Genomic DNA, 16,880 nt, shown 5'->3' on the forward strand with positions numbered 1-16,880 from the left:
GTTGAAGATGAACTCCATAATCTTCTTGGTTACAAGTATCAGTGACTACCAGTTAGTCTGTGTTAACCAAACAATTTATGAAGACAGACACTGGCTACATAAGCCCGAGTACAACAATCAAGTAAGGTAATGAGATTTTAGAAGAAAAAAAAAATTAACTCCAGTAACGGAAGGACAAAAATAAAATTAGGACACTTTGTTGGTATGGGGCAAAGAGTCTACCTTAACTACTATCCTTTCCCCTGAGACCTGGCTGCAAAGAGTCTGACTTAACCCCCTCCCCCCACTTAGTTTGGCCATGAGCCACCTATACCTCAGGTACATAAGCTATGCCCTACCTCAGAACCGGCAGAAAGTAAGATTTCTCACTTCAGTTCACCACAGCTCTTTCTTCACATGTTTCAAGAAGATGCTATGCAAAGAAAATACTTCTTATCTCCCAAGAAGCATTCTCCTCTTGAAGCATTAATGAGAAAATTCCTTTTCCCCAGAGCTTACACTCTTCACATTTTAATTCTGAATAAACAGAAAATAAAAGCAAATCAGGGACCCATGTCCCCATACAGAGGACTTTCCAAGGCAAGCTGGATCCCCTCCCCCCACCATGAGACAAGTGGTTTCCAAGATCTAGACAACGTTCTTCTATTCTTGCAAAAAAGGCTCCATAGACACAGTACAGAATTCCAATCACCAGTCAATTAGGGGAAGGGCTAAGGTTAAGATGGAGTGATAGAGGGAAAAACTGGACGAGAAAACAGAAGGAGATGAAGTAGAGGCACCAGGGCATCTCGCAGTCCTGGTTGGATGTATGAGGTCTGGTGCAGTGCAAAGGTCCTGGGAGCGGAAGTCAGACAACACACGTTTGAACTGTGTGTTCTCCATCTATTAGTTGTATGACATTGAACCCATCACATAATCTTTCCATCCTTAGTATCCCCATCTGTAAAATGGGAAAGTAACACCTTTCTCAAAGGGTTCCTGAGAGAATTACATGTGAACATCTGAATAAACCTACAAATCATTATAATATGGTTCAAGAAGGGTAATTTTTTCTTCCTTCAAATAAGAACCTGAACAGGAAGAAGGAATCCATAATGTCGGAGTATGAACGAGTAATTCTGTGTGTTTGTGTGTGTAAAACTCAATGTCCTAGATATGTGGGGGGGGGGGGGGATTTCTTTTTCTATATTGAAGCTGTTCATAATGAATATTATGTTACTTACACTGAGTAGAATGGGCACATAGTAGGTTCTAAATATTTGCTGAATAAGGACTCAAAAGCATTTAAAAAAATGAAGATGCATAAATGCCAAGCTGCTGATTAGCAAAAGCTAGAGTTTCTATGTAAGCATCTCAGTAGTTGAAGAGCTCGGTATTCACAGATGATGCTGAACCATGAGATTACCAGGTTACGCTTTTTCAGGAAACAGACAGAAGGGCAACAACATAGGAAACTCACAAGCCCATTCCCGTCCCAATTCAAATCTTAGGAAATGAATAATGTTTCTGTAATAGGTAAGCCTGTTCTGGTTAACTGCTGCTACGTAATAAATCATCCCAATACATAGAGACTTAAAGATTTCTCACATTTCATCCCTCTCTGTATTGGATGGGCCACTTACTCTGCTTTCCCCCCCTCAAGTCACTCTTGCAGCTGCAGCTAACTAGAGCACAGGCTGAGCTGGAAGGCCTGGGGTGGCCTTACTCACATGTCTGGCAGCTGTGCTGGCTTTCGAGGACATGATATGGGGACAAGTGAGAGTGATGGCTCAGTGTTCTTCCATGGCTCCTTTAGCTAGATGGGTTTCCTTTTGTGGGAGGAAAATAGAAGCTACAGACTTCCTGATGCCCATCCTTCTGGATTGTAATGCTATTTTTCTTACATTCTATCAAACCAAGTCACAAGGCCAGTCTAGTTTCAAGGAGTAAGAAAACAGACTCCACTTCTCCATGGGAGTCCCACAGCAGAAGGATGTACGTGCCAGGATACATGGAATTTATGGCCATGTTTCTCTCTCTATCACAGAAAAAAAGGACAACCATAGCCCTCTTCCTCACCCAAAAGGCTACAAGTACATTTTTGCCAGGCTGTATGCACCAGAAGATGGTTGGTTTTAAATTTAGTAAGTCCGAGCTACAGGATAAAGTGCAAAGAAATTCTAAAGCCACAAAACTAAAACTTAGGCAAAAAGGACATCACATTGAACATCTGATCAGAGCTCAGTAACAAGGAAAAGTTTAGAAAGAAAGAGAAGAATGCAGGCAATTAGAGTAGGCCATTATTTTAATTATGAAGATCTGGGCTTGCAAGCCATAATTTTAGCATAAAGCATGCTGTGCATATGACCATATGTTTGGTAGGCTGTAAGTGCCTTTGAAACATAACCCATAGTTTCTCTTATCTCTGCTCTGACAGTTATTAGCTGTATTGCCACTGTCAAGTTACTTAAGTTCTCTGAGCCTCGGTTTCCCCATCTGTATATGAAACGTAATAGTATTATTACCTGTACATGTCTGTACTAAGAATTACACAAGATTTATGTGCAACCCCTCTCACTGACATAGAATATTCAATAAGTGGTAGAAATAAATGAAATATGTAACTAAACAATTGGTTTCTAGGTATAAATTCTATTAAAGTCTATTTTGAAACTATTAAGACTCCATGAAAAATAATCTAGATTTAAAGTGAGCATTGTTCTTTGAGCTCTAAAATGTTGAGGTTTTAGAATCCCAAGGAGGTTAAGAGATAACTTGCCTATTTCGTCCTCAAAATAAGTTTATCGATAGAATTTGGAAAGCAGGGCCCTGCCTCCTGAGAATATGTAAAGAATGACTTCTAGGAAAAATTTACATCAAAGTACTGTAACTGAGAATATTCCAAGATGGTAACACCCATTGATGTGTTCAGGCTGGTAAGACAACCCTCAAAGCATATAATAAAATGTAACTAAATGCAGTACCACAATCTACCATATAATGATGTTGTAAATGTAACAAAATCCAAATCCAGTAGAAACATAAAAGTTTTGGAGGCGACCTCAGACAATGAGCTTTCACTCATTATTCTCTCTTGTAAGACTGAGGTAATGAGAGGGGAGGCAACAGAGTCGGGCAGTCCATATATACACATGGATCCGTATCGCACGTTTGTAGATTTCTGGATAACGTGAGCAACTTTATCTATCGTACTGTGTGTGTGTGCGCGTGTGAGTGGGGTGCGTATTACCATCTTACAGGCTTCCTTGAAGTTTTGTCTTTCCTTTATATCAGCTTTGCTTCCTTAGTAGTCATTTTCTCTCTGTTACTCCTTCCCTAATTGGGCAAATGTGATAATTTGTAATGGGTCTCCAACTCATTAGTGTAATTTAGTCAGGTTCTACTGTATTTCACCAGACACACCAACCAGGCTGCCACACACATCTGTTTTTAGAGCTCTATTTCATAAGCATCCACAATATTTCTGCCTTAAAATTGAGAAATGATTGCTCCTTAATCAGCTATTTGTTACACTGAGCTATATAAACACATGCAGTGTCATCCATAAATAATTTGAGGGTAGAACATAGTAACAATTAACATTTGCATAGAGCTTTAAAGTTTACAAAGCTTTTTCTTACCTACCCAAACACAAAATCCCATGCACTCCCCTCCGAAAACAGGTATTACATATTTTTAAAAACTTAGAAGGCAGCATATGGTAATATTTGCAGACATAGGTACTGGATTCATCCAAATCTCTGCTATGTGACCTTGGCCACTGATTGAACCTCTCTGAGCCTAAAGGTTTCCTTCTTTAACATTTGTATAATATCTACCTCATTTTCTTTGTTGGGGGTGGGAGAAGGAGTCAAATCTTTGAAAATGAATATAAAGTTCTTGACACATAGTAAATGCTGAATAAATGTTAGTTGTTATCATGATCCCAATTTGGCAGGTGGTATCATGGTCCTTTTTAAAAGATGCTTACATCCAATGACAGAGAAAGGAGCTAGCTGGCAGATACAGAAGTAGGGTTTGCAAGCTGGGAAGACTGGGAGTCATTATGCAAAGGCAGCATCTGCCCCTCACGCCCAGCGAGAGGGCTGGAGGGTTGAGTATTGCATCTCAATATTGCAAACTGGAGCAAGCTTCATCTGAAGCCCTAAGTTGCATAAAACTGGAAGTGTGCAGAAGCAGACTAGAACAAAAGATACAGATGTGAAAGTAAAGAGGTTATCAAAAAAGAGGTAGCCCGAGGTAGATGCTGAAAAACTTGGATCTGGAGTGGAAGACCGAAGGTACTTAAAAAGCTGGAGAGAATGAAGCAGGAAATGGGCAAGTCCTAGCAAGCTAGTAAGTGGGAGGATAGTCTGAGCAAATGTCAGAAATAGGAGCTGTTGCTGGACATGACTTTCTTGAATCTTCTGTGGCCTTCACTTAGTAAGAAGGCTAGGGGAACAGGAGACAGGCATAGGGAAAGATTTCCTTATAGGGTGGATCCTTACATCACTAGCCACTATGGGCGGTAGCACGGGGGTAAAGCAGACGTTGAGGAGGGCTGGTTTTTCCTGGAGCAGTCCCCAGACCCCAGACAGGAAGAGGAAATTAGCCCTTTTTCTGTTTCTGAATTTCCTAGCTCTGCGCTCATCAGGGAAGAGAGTCAAGGGGTTATTTAACCAGAAGCTCGGCAGGTAACTCTGTACCGGCCCCACAGAGATTGATAATAATGACCAAAGAATCAATTTGATTAGTGGCTTCCCCTTGATGGGCAAAACCCTCTGCTGTTATTGTTTTTCCAGTGACATGGTCAGAATTAGAGTGGACTAGCTTCAAATAGTCTGCCTTTGGCTGCTCCTGGATCCTTATCTTAGATCCAGTCCCTCAGCCAAGAAAAATGGCACCCCACGAAACCCCCTGGTAAATTTCTGAGTTTACTCGGGTGGAGCCATCAACCCTCTGGCTTGAGAGAAAAAGAAATTGTCATCACTCACAGCAGAAAGAGTTTCTCTCCTATCTCTAAGAATTCCAAACTAAGGAACGGGGCTGAAGTCTGGAAGGTCAGAAAACACTTTCTTCTATCAACTCTTCATGCTTGTGTGAAGTGCCATTCCATTCTGAGCTGGCAGTTCGCAGACATGTTTCTCTCTCGAACATACCATTAGAGGAGTTTGGACCATCTGTCTGTCCGACAGACCATCTGTAGAAAGCACTAGCTCCCCTTCCAGAAAATAGAAAAGGGACATACTCAGATCTCGACAAGGAAGGGAAAGTGAGGATGCCAGATAGGAGTCTTTACATCTATCTTTGTTTCCAAGCTCTTTTTTTGGCGATCACTGGAAGAAAAGATTCCAGGAAAATTAAGGTAAAAAAAAAAAAAAAAAGTTACAGCAAATGGTTTTCACCCAAAAGAGTACAGAGCAATTTGAAAGGCAGTAGGGAAAAATACAAAACACTGTATGGCTTTAAGGGTTTGCAAGGATAAAGATCAGAATGGGAGGACTCAAGTGGCCTGGGCTCTGCAATTGGAGGCATCTAGGCACACATCACGTGCTGCACGTAGGTCTCATGACCCCGAGCAAATCAGGAGTTGTCTGAGGTTGAGCTTCCTCATCTGCACCCCGAGAATCATTCGTACTTCCTTTTCACAACTGAAGTGCCTAGCATAGCACCCGAAATATCATGGTGTTAAATGCAGGATAGCTACTGTGTTAATTTTGTGATTTTTTTCCCCAAGGCCTTCTATGGGACCCACCCCGTATGTTTATTCTTACCCACCAACTACTTGTTGAGGACATTTCCTTATCCTGTTCACAGGGAAGTCCTAATCTCTTCCATGTCCTCTTCAGAAAAATGGTCACATTGTATTTTGGGCTAAACCCAAGTTCAGCTTTCTTCCTTAAAACTCCCCAACCACAAACTCCCCAGTGATAATTTTATTCTGTAAATCATTCATATCGACTCCAGTTTTTGGTTCTGAACACGACACTGCCTTGTTTAGCAAGTTAATTTCTCTTTTTACATTACTAATGTAACATTAGTAATAATATATTAACATATTTGAGGGGCAAAAAGTCATTTACGTACAAGTTTGTGTTCCAAACTATAACTGCTATAATTCTGAACCCGGCAGGTATTCAATAAATACATCAATAAATGGTACCACTGAAATGACCACAGATGCGAAAGGATATTATACACAAAAGCATTCATTGAGAACTCTGATGTACTTATGCAAAAGTGGCCTTAATCTAGATCTAGGTCATAATTCTGAGATTAAGGAGTAGAAAAAATGTATACATATATATAATTATGTATAACATATATTATTATATATACATGGTTTTGGTCAAATGAGTCTCGGGGAAAAAACATGCACCAGATAGGAAATATAGAATTCCATGTAGTCAAAGCTTAGGGGGAAAAAATGCATCAGTGCCTTTAGCGAGGGGAGAGACAAAAATCGAACTTGAAGGGGCACACACACACCCCCAGTAGAAGCACAGCAGTACGGCAAGATAGGTCAAGGAAGAGGAAAGTGATAAAGGAGGTAAGCATCTACCAAATGAACACAAGAACTCAGCCAGCCGAGCAGGACAGACTCAGGTTCGTGAAAGTACCTGCAGTTAGGAGATACTCGGAAAAACCAAGACTACTTGTATATATGTTCTTCCCTGGGGCACTGGAATCAGAACGAGTTAATTGATAAAATGTTTAACATTTAATATAGTCCGGATTCTTCGGCAGAAGAAAGATTCTGAGCAAAAGTCACATATAAACCTGACTTTCCTTTAGAAGAAGCGTGAGTGGAATTTTTTCCTTGTGCGTATCTATCTCCTCGGCATGTTTATCACTATTCATAGGGAAGGTCCCCCACAGGAAAAAGTTCGTCATTCACCCACTGTTTGCATTACTAATCACTCACTCGTCTTCAGGTACAACCTCACCTTTACTAAAGTGATTGTTCAAACTGCTTGCACTTCATTTTTACTGTTATCCTGTTCACATTGGTTTCCATTTGTATAAAAACAAATTATAAACTTTCTTTACTGAAATGCTTCTTCCACATTAAGTGTCTATAAGGTTCCTGGCATGTATGATCAAAAATTTTAATCCCAATCATATTTTTCCAAAAAAGTATACCCTGAACTGTTGTGTGTTCACTTGGTCTTGTTTCTGGGACTTGTTACCCACATCACGAATACAAATAAATAAATAAGTAAATAATAAATAAAATAAATTTTAAAAAAATCAAAATGTTCTAAATAAAATATTTAAAACCCCCAGCCTGGAATGGCTTACCAAACACTTAGAATTCTGGTTTGCTCATATATTAAAAAGGAGCAGCAGGAACACCAAAAACTGATTTAAAAATCTATATCTACACTGCACAGAAAAGCTAGAGAAATTTTGCAGGGATGAGAGAAAAGGCAGAGTCGAAATTTTCTTTCCCTCTTTGACAGCACAAAGTCAAAGGGAGATTGTTACCTCTTCTCTTTATCAAGCAAGTGTTCAAAATGTGACCCTTTTTCCTGTTTATAGACAAGCATTGAGTTACATTCCCAAGATCATATCATTTTAGGATTGGACAATAGGAAAAGCTACTCAGCATAGGAAGTTCTGACTTGGCTCTCTGTTACTCTAGTCTCCTTGAGTGCTCCACGCCAAATCACTGTTTCCATCAGCATGTTCCCCACTGACATCAATACTGCTGAAAGATAATTTTCCTCCTCACATTCATATTTTTATGGCCCAGACAGACCTGGCCTGGATATTCATTCTTCTGTTCATTCCTGTGAGGTAATAATTTGTATAACCTCTTGCACTTTGGAGTACAAGGTTTGTCACAAACGGAGATTCCTAAATCATACTACTACTAATCGTTTTAAGTAAATGTGATGTATCTTTTATTGAACACCAACTAAATTCCAGTCTCTGTTCTAGGTCCCTTATAAGTATTATTTTTCTAAATCTTTTTACAACAACCACACAAGGTACGAGAAGGAAAAGGGTACAAAAGTAATCCATACAAAGTTACCTAACTAATGTGTAGAAAAACATTGAGACACACACCCATCACATGTATTCTGCAAATGCCGCCCAATGCTACTTATGATTTAATGTTACAGGAGACCCTCACTTCTTTGTCCCACATCCTGTAACTCTAGTTACTTCTGCCGTTACCAATTGCCACTATGGCACAGGATACCAAACATTCAAATGAGATTTATGTAATTGTCAACGTCAGGCTCTACCTCAGAGCATTGATGGTTGAGTATTATCAGGAACCCATTGGTTAAGGAGGTGACCATTCAGAGGTCCCTTAGAAACAGAGACCACATCTTTCCACTGATAGAATGAGCCCTGTCATGACAACAAGATTATCTGATTTGCATTTAGAGAAGACTTACTTCTTGACTGTCTATAAGGATTTATGTGAAGAAACATTGGGTTTGCAACCTAAAAACTTTAAAAAAATATATGATGTGTATATATAGAATATATATCCTTATGTATACACAGAAGAATATACAGAACTTTGAATTCAGCCAGAATTTGGGGCAAAGGAATGAATCACTCTTTGCTTCATCTGTAATATGGGAACGTTATCTTACTTTTCTTTGAGAAGTATAAATAATATAACCTACATAGCACAGTGTCTGGCACATCGAATATATTTGTGGACCATGAGAATTAATTATAATTTATGATAGCACCTCAATGTGTGCACCTGCAGTATATTACTCAAGGAATTTATTTAGTTCGGTGCACTGCTCGAACCACAAATCCTGATGCAAGTTTACAGGCCTCTATCACAGCCTCGAGCATTTGCTATTTTGACCAACTGACATCCCTTGTCCCTTTCTTACTCTACTAGATTTGGATTTTAAGAATGGAGCCTTAAAATGCAGGGAACGTGGTTCTGGTCTTCCTTCTTGGCAAGCCATAAAATAGGCTCTATCCATTCATTATAAGGATAGAAAAACCCACCATCTGAAGGACAAAACCCTGCTCCCTTCGTGCCTAGGGAAAAGCTGACTTTGCAGAACAGAAATACCTGGGTCAAGAGGTACCAGCCACGCAGAGTTAGCAAAGCAGAACTGAACTCATCACTGATAGCCCATCTCAGCTCCAACAGGAACAAGGATTTTTACATCTTTTGCAATATGTTCTTGAACTAAATAAAGGTCACGCACAATGACACAGACCTACATAGGTCATTTTCTTGCAGCGTAATCTTAATCCCGTTTTAACTATCAAGTTCAAATTCCAGGGGACAGCCTTGAAACTGCAGCATGACCCATCCAAATGCAGGAATTGCAGCAAAGAAGCATGAGCAGAGAGAGGCCTTCTAGATTCCCCACAGCACTGATCACAGTGCTTGTACCAGGTAGGTGTTTAATAAACATGCATCCTTTCATTGACTGTGAACAGTACGAGATGTTAGATAAAGAGCAGTGTTAACACCACTTGCTGACACGTGAATTGTGTTTCTGCAACCACATATGGATGGGTGCACATGATTCTCGCTACTTACATTCAGTATCATTTTGGAAGTTCTGAGCATAAGTGAGGTGACATCTGGAAAGGGCACTTTGGTTGCTCTGAGAAAGGATCTGATGAAATCATGGTACATGAAATGAGCTAATTTACAGAAATATAGCTTTCTCTCTCCCATTTTACTTAGCTCTCAGATTACATTTGAGGCTTTTGCCTACCCACATAAGTTACGTAAATACACTAAATTAGAGTGGTCTTCCTAATTCTTAAGCCAGATGAAGAAAAAGGAGAGAACATAGGTGAACTACCTATACAGGTCCAGTTCTTTGTTAAGGATTTTACCAAGTGCTGTTACAGTTGACCCTTCAACAACGTAGGTTTGAACGGTGCGGGTCTGCTTAGACGTGGGTGTTTTACATACAGTGCAGTAAATATACCTTCCTTTGGATTTTCTTAAAAACATTTTCTTTTCTCTAGCTTACTTTATTGTAATACAGTGTATAATACATATAGTCAATTAACATATATTTTGTAATGTTATCAGTAAGTTTTCTGGTCAACAGGAGGCTATTAAATTTTGGGGAGTCAAAAGTTATAGGAGATTTCCTACTGCCTGGAGGGTGGCATCCCTAATCCCCACATTATTCAAGGGCCAAGTGCATATACACTCATTTATTCATATGTCACAGAGGCCCATTGAAGGATTGATCATCCCTGTTTTACAGATTGGATAACTGAGCCTCCAAGAGATTAGATATCCATCCCCAATTCTGTCCAACTCCAAAGCCAGTGCTCATCACCAACACATTTTCTTGTCATAATTATCTCTAACTCAGTCCTTTAACCCCAGTCTATCTGTCCCCCAAACCTAACTAGGTATGACAATCATCATCATGACCTATGTTGTCATTATAAATAAATATCCTATTGGTACAGTTTCTACATTTAACTCAAATTCTAGTCAACAGCCTCATTGTTGACTGGAGTTTTCTAGAATCCACAAACCCTGTAATGATCTGTGTATTTCCAGACAAAAGGCTAAATGCCCAAGTCCTTCTTACCCTTTTTGGATACTCAACAGTGGATTAGGGTCACCACATTTTCTATTTTTCATGAATCTAAAGTTATACCTCCTAGAGGTTGGTCAATAACTTGCACATATATACAAGCTCATATGCACATGCGTGCACACATACACAATCCCACAACCAAGAACGTTCCACAAAAATTACCAAGATGAGGTATAGTCAACTCATTTGTGAAACACCCCAATTTTAACACCACAAATATTGTTCACCTATCAGGAAGATCAGTTCTTTAATCAACTGAAAGTCATATAGAAGAAATTATTTTGTAAAGTCTTAAACCAAATATGAAGTCATCATTACCACAGTCCCTTACATTTCCACAGCAATGTGCAATTACAGATCATTTTATTCTGTAATATTGCATCATAATCCCCATGACAACACTGTAAATTAGGAATGTTTATTTCTAAACTGTATAGGAAGAAATCAGAGTTCTGAGACTTTGAGTGACTTACTGACCATCAAGGAGCACTGTCAGTGCTTGACTGACACCTCATTCTCACTCCAAGGCCTTCCTTCTCCGGATTCTAAAACCAGTTTCCCCCAAACCCCCCTTTTACCTGTGACTATTGAGTGGTCCCAAATGGGGATTCAGATAATTAAGTGAATTGATTTAGTCCATTGCAAAGCCCTTGTTCTAGTTGCACTTTAATTAACCCATCTTTTCCTTTGCAATTCAGTGGGGGAACCCTGAGAAGTCATTTCTCAGTGATAAAGAACAATAGTAAAAATACACAAGCATGCATCTGTCATCAGAGACTGGATCTACTTCATCCCAAGAGTCTGCATTTTCTGCTGTAGGCTGATGCTGGAGCCTATTCTATTAGCATTAGCCCCAATGTCAGCCTCAGCTCGTGGAGCTAACACACAGCTCCAGGCTGTTGTAATGACTCAGCAATCAAAACTTCAAGTTCAGTCCGCCTGGTCCTCACCCACCTCCAGGGCTAGAGCTAGCTGCAAGAGCTCCCTTTTGCTCTTCAGTTTACGGGGTGATCTTTCTGGCTTCCTTTAAAGGTTCTCAGTAGCTGACTTTCCAGCTGTCAGCTCTGTTTGTTACAGAAGGAAAGAGCCATTCATGTGTTAAGTGCCCTCGGTCTTAAAACCACAGAAACACACTGGAGAATGTTGGGCCTGGTTGGCTCACTTGAGCAAAGACCCACAGAAAGGCCGGCCAACTGACTGGAACTAAATAGAGAAGGAATTGGAATTTCCTTTATCCTCCCCCAAATAAACAAACTCAAGGCATCCCTTTACTAATTAGTTCTTTTACAAAAAATTACTCTGCATATATTCCTTCTAGAGAATTCCAGCCTTTTCCTTGGCAACTCCGATAGGTTACCTGTACTGAAACAAAAAAAGTTCCCTCCCTCCCTTTTCTGTTCTGAACTCACTAAGCAAGAAAACACACCCTGTTAAACTAAAAAACAACAAAAAACAAAAAAAAACCCACCACCAACAACAAAAAAAACATGCTCTATCACAAAACAAATCTGGAAAAGACAGAAGAAAGTCATAGATCTGGGGCCTGTTCTGATTGAAAGCGGTTTTCCTTTGCTCTGACCTAAGCTAATAAAGATGCAAAGTTACAACTGCTCAAACACCGTCAGGAAAACTTGACCTACCAGGGAGATGCTTTACTCATTGCAGGAACTGTAATCAGCATACCCTGAGTTGGCTTGTACCCCACTTCTATTATTAGCTGAAAATAAGTGATAATGAAAGTGTTGCTATCGCTAGAAGATTCACTCATTACAATTACTAAATCTCAAATACACAAAAGCCAAGATGTTATCCTTATTATTTTTAAGACGGTGTTGAGAATAATCTGCAATTAATTTTTTCTTTAAAGCAACACCACAAGTCTAAATATACCCACCCTGGGTGAGAATGTGAATGGGAGGGGAACAGTCAGAATTAAATAGCCTCAGTAAGAAGAGGCATTAATTTGCCAACTTCCAGAACGACATTTTCAAGGGGCTTCTCCTTATTCAGAACAGTCCCCACACAAAATAAAGACGTAACATACTGTCCCCTGTACCTGGTCCTGGTCACCAAAAGCTGCATGTTCTTGAGGAGCTGCCCAACCAACGGGAAGGTGATGGTCCAGGCAGAGTATGGGGAACTCCACTCCCTGGACACAACCCCCTCTCCCCCCAGCCCCTCCCCCAAGCTCCAGAGCATGAAGCTCCTCAGAGGGGTACCCTGTGTTTCCCGCACATGTAGGACATTTGCCTTCAGGTTTCACAAGTCCCAGGTTGTTTGCTCCACAAAGAAAATGAAATTTTATTTGGAGTTTCTCCTAGGTTTCGAGTCATTTAAAAATAAAAAAAAGCCACTTTCTGATAAAGGAAATGTAACTGGAATCTCTGAGTAACAGATGAAAATATCCTGAGCAGAAATAGTTGACAAGAATGACAGATCATACATTACACCGACACGACATAGTTTTCCCATAGTAGCTTCACGGGGAGCAGTGAGCGGAGGAAATGCCAACTGGGGGGGGGGGGTGCAGAGGCATCTTTTAACCTTGGCCCTCCTTAGATGGGTTCTTTCATACCACTTTGCAAAAACATCAGATAGACAGAAGGGATAGTCCATGGCAAGACCAGGATATAAGCCCATCTTTAAGTTTTTTCTTTCTTTCTTTCTTTTTAGTTCGGGATTAGGGGGAAATCCCTTTTAGAGAAAATAGTCTTAATGTTTTGAGTATGAGCTCTGACATCTCTCAAGTTGGAGGCCCTAGTACGTCTCTGACCCCCAACTGTCTCTGAAGCAAGCTCAGGTTACAAGTTGCATCATCTCTCTATCCCCACATAGACATCCCCACTTGGAAACACCTCTGTATGCGCTCCTCTGCCTCATTAACGTACCTGCCAGCTCTTCCATGAAAATGTTCACAGTAACAGTTCGAGTTGGCCAACACTCCATGAAATCTCACCATTCCTTTTAGGATAAACCATCCACTTGTACTGACGGAGGAAGACTGAATGAAGTTCTATTGCTTTGGGGGGGGGGTGGTTTCAGCATTTGAGAGATATATTTACAAGTGATTCTCACTTCTTGGGAGAAGCTAAGTGATGCTGGTGCAGAGATAAAAATACAGCTCCAGGAACACAGACGCTAACAGAGTGAAATGCTACTTTGCTTTAATTAAATCACCTCGGGATGGAAATAGGTAAAACACTATCTGCATTTTACTTTGAAGGAAAGGGAAAGAAAAAAAGAAAGAAGAAAAAAAAGAGGTACAGCAAACCACCGGGAAACACTAAAGGGACGGAGTTAGGCAAGATGTTTGACAAAAGTCACCTGAATTCCCGATGCTGCCTGCTTGCTTTTACAGCCAAGAGCAGACAATTAGGAGCAATTTGCAACTGCACTGCCTTCTCTAGGGACCACGCAGGGTAAGGGGATGTTCCAAAATGAGAGACACTAGTCTTAATCAGGGGACACAGCATTCAGAAAGGTTAATGAGATGCGATCGCAAGCGAATCAGTGCAAAAAAGGAGGTTCAAAATACTAAACAATTTCCACTTTGTTCTCATTTGTTCCAATTAAGAGCTATTGAAACAGCTTTTCTGTATTCCACACATTCGCTACTCTCCAGAGGAGATTTAACTATTCCAGAAAAAAATAAGTGCCATGGGTGGGGGAAAAAAAAGTCTACTATTAAGTTATCGTAAAAGTCCAGATTACACCCCCAACCCCCACCCTGAGTCTCTGAGCAGACACACTTTCGCCTCTTACTCAGAGCCTCTGCCAGTCGCTTTTCTGATCCCCCCCCCCCAAATTTAGAGAGCATTTCAGGGAGGGAGAAGGCTGGAATTATTATTTTTTTTTCCAGATTTCATAGAAGCAGAATTCACTGTGAAAATGTTAGATAAATAAGAGGAAGAGGGATGGGGGATGGTTATACAAATGGAAATAATCTCCTTGGCATGAAAATAGCCCCAAAATGCCACACACTGAGTTCTTCTGAGCATGACAGGCTCTAAAAACGCACTTATAAACTGCATATGGATTTCCAAAAACAAACAGGAAAGCACAAACATTGCAAGAAAACACGGACCAAGATCTCAGGAGTCCCGTGACTTACCTTCCTATGGATCCTCAAAGTTCACCAAGGAAAATTTAAAATCCTCTAGCTTATCTTGCACTACTCTATTTTCTTCTTGGTTTTTTTTTTTTAAGTCACATAGGAGAAAAATAAGCAGTATTCAAAGGTTCCATTTATCTGATCTTCCAGCACCAGCAAAAAAACGTGTCCAAGAGACTCCGCCAAAAAGTAAGCCAAAAACTCATCAAAGGCAAAAAGAGAAAGGGGGAGCGGGGAAGGAAGGGAATGGTGAAGGCTGGGGGCTACAGACTGAGTCCAAGTGCCCAGAGAATATTTTCACGCTGTTGAAATCTCCTACTGTACGATATACCTGCTTTGGTTGTCACACACACACACACACACACACACACACACACACACTCTCTCTCTCTCTCTCTCTCTCTCTCTCTCTCTCTCTCTCACGGACATTCGCACATCCTCTTTCATGCAAAAGCAGGCACCCACACTCACAAACACACACAAACACACACACTCACACAGCAGTGTAATGAAAACTGTCAGTAGTAACCTCCAATAGCTGCTGGGTGCTGCAGACGGTAGGGCTCACGGTTACCTTCCCAGATCGGTGTAGGATCAAAAGAACATCCAAAATCAGGGGGGCCCCCAGGACAAGGTGGATTCCGGATCCCTCTCCCCCAGGCAGATTCATCAAGCCAGGAGCAGGTCAATCAGCAGAGGTGTTTGCTCGCAGGGTGCCCCGGATTATGGCAAGGTTATTAATCTTGATGTGCTGCATCCCCCACCCCCAACACTCGGCAGCCTGCATTGAGATGATTGCCAGAGCTGTGTCTGTCCCTGTTCTACTGCATTTTGCTCAGCCCTCTGATGCTGCAAGTGAGACACGGTGGAGGCAAGAATACTAATAAGGTGGTTAGCTACAGTTTCTTCAAGGCAGCCAGTACAGTAAATGTGTACTTCCCCGTGCTCTGTGTGTGTGCCTGCGTGTCTGCAGGGAGGGCAGTGAATCCATCTCCGGCCAGAAGGCAACATTGTAACCTGCCTGGAAGGACTAGATCATCGGAATCATCACGGTCCTGCAATGGCATTGTCTAGGACAGTATTCTGTTTGGGATAAAGAAAAAAAGGGGGGGGGCAGTTAATGATTCGGAAGCCTAGAGCTGGCATTTGAATGAGAGAGGGGAGAAAAAAAAAATGTCCAGGGAGACAAATTAGCTTTATAAATAGGCTCCAAGGAGACCAAGGCAAAATTTTAACATGCTGCTGCCCTGGCTGTTAAATGGAAATACAAAGCAATTTCAAAAACCGGCTCTAGCCTATAAATCTTGGAACTGGCAACAAGTATCTGAATTTGACTGATGGGACTATGGATAAATGGATTCCTGGTAATACAAAAAGTTTGCTCATGCATTCTGCTTTGTAGCCACGCACCGATGTGTGCAGGGATCTAGGTACAGTTCATTCATTTTTAATATGGATTTAGACTCTATCTCTTCACAGTTTTACTCTGATGCACAGTTTTAATCACATAACTGTCATATTGTGGAGAATATCTGAGTGGCATGATGTCATTAGGGGGAATGGTTGATGACTGCCCATAGTAAATATTACTATATATAATATTCTTACATGGAAGGAGTTTGGGGTTTTCAGGGGGATAAAATGTAGGATATCTCTTTTAGTGCCAAACGATGAGGAGAAAATACGTGAATGTGTTAAGTGAATAATTCCTCAGCCTCTGGAGTGCTCATTTCTCTTCTAGAATTGGGTCTCATATTATAATAACTCTTCTTTAGTCAAGGATACCCACTTAGTTCCTTAAGGTGAATTAAATTGGTATTATCTGAATATGTAAGTCTTGGACAGTTGGAGAAGGGAGATAAGGATGAATTATGGAGCACTGCAATACCAGGAATTGTCAGCAGATGTCACAAAAGAGGACATAGGTAAAAGAATTCTACCATCAACTGCAAACATTTAATCTAACAGATTTTAATCAAATTTATAAAATTAATCTGAAATACTAAATTTTTATAAAATTTAAAGGTGAAAGTAAGAACTTGGAGGGCAACTTGCATTTCCCCCAAATATCACTCTTAAGTCACTCTTTTACAAACTCCAGGTTATCTGTTACAGATATGAGAAAAAAAATATATGTATACTATGCCACTAACATTAGATTTGCCTCTAACATTTCTAGGAGTTATGATTTTTTTTTCTATAAAAGGTAGCATTTAAAA

General features: G+C 40.5%; 1 protein-coding gene across 2 annotated transcripts in view; it reads right to left on the bottom strand.

Moving 5' to 3' along the window:
- The window catches only part of LRRC4C (leucine rich repeat containing 4C), a 1,128,307-nt gene extending 1,113,296 nt beyond the window's left edge, over nt 1-15,011 (bottom strand). For both annotated transcript variants that reach the window (XM_057317294.1, XM_057317292.1), the window contains exon 1: nt 14,662-15,011. The gene's annotated coding sequence lies outside the window, so the exon portion shown is untranslated. The remainder of the gene's footprint in view (nt 1-14,661) is intronic.
- Between the last annotated feature and the right edge of the window lie 1,869 nt (nt 15,012-16,880).

This window comes from Ursus arctos, unplaced genomic scaffold (assembly GCF_023065955.2).
Source record: "Ursus arctos isolate Adak ecotype North America unplaced genomic scaffold, UrsArc2.0 scaffold_23, whole genome shotgun sequence".
In the NCBI taxonomy this organism is placed as follows: domain Eukaryota; kingdom Metazoa; phylum Chordata; class Mammalia; order Carnivora; family Ursidae; genus Ursus; species Ursus arctos.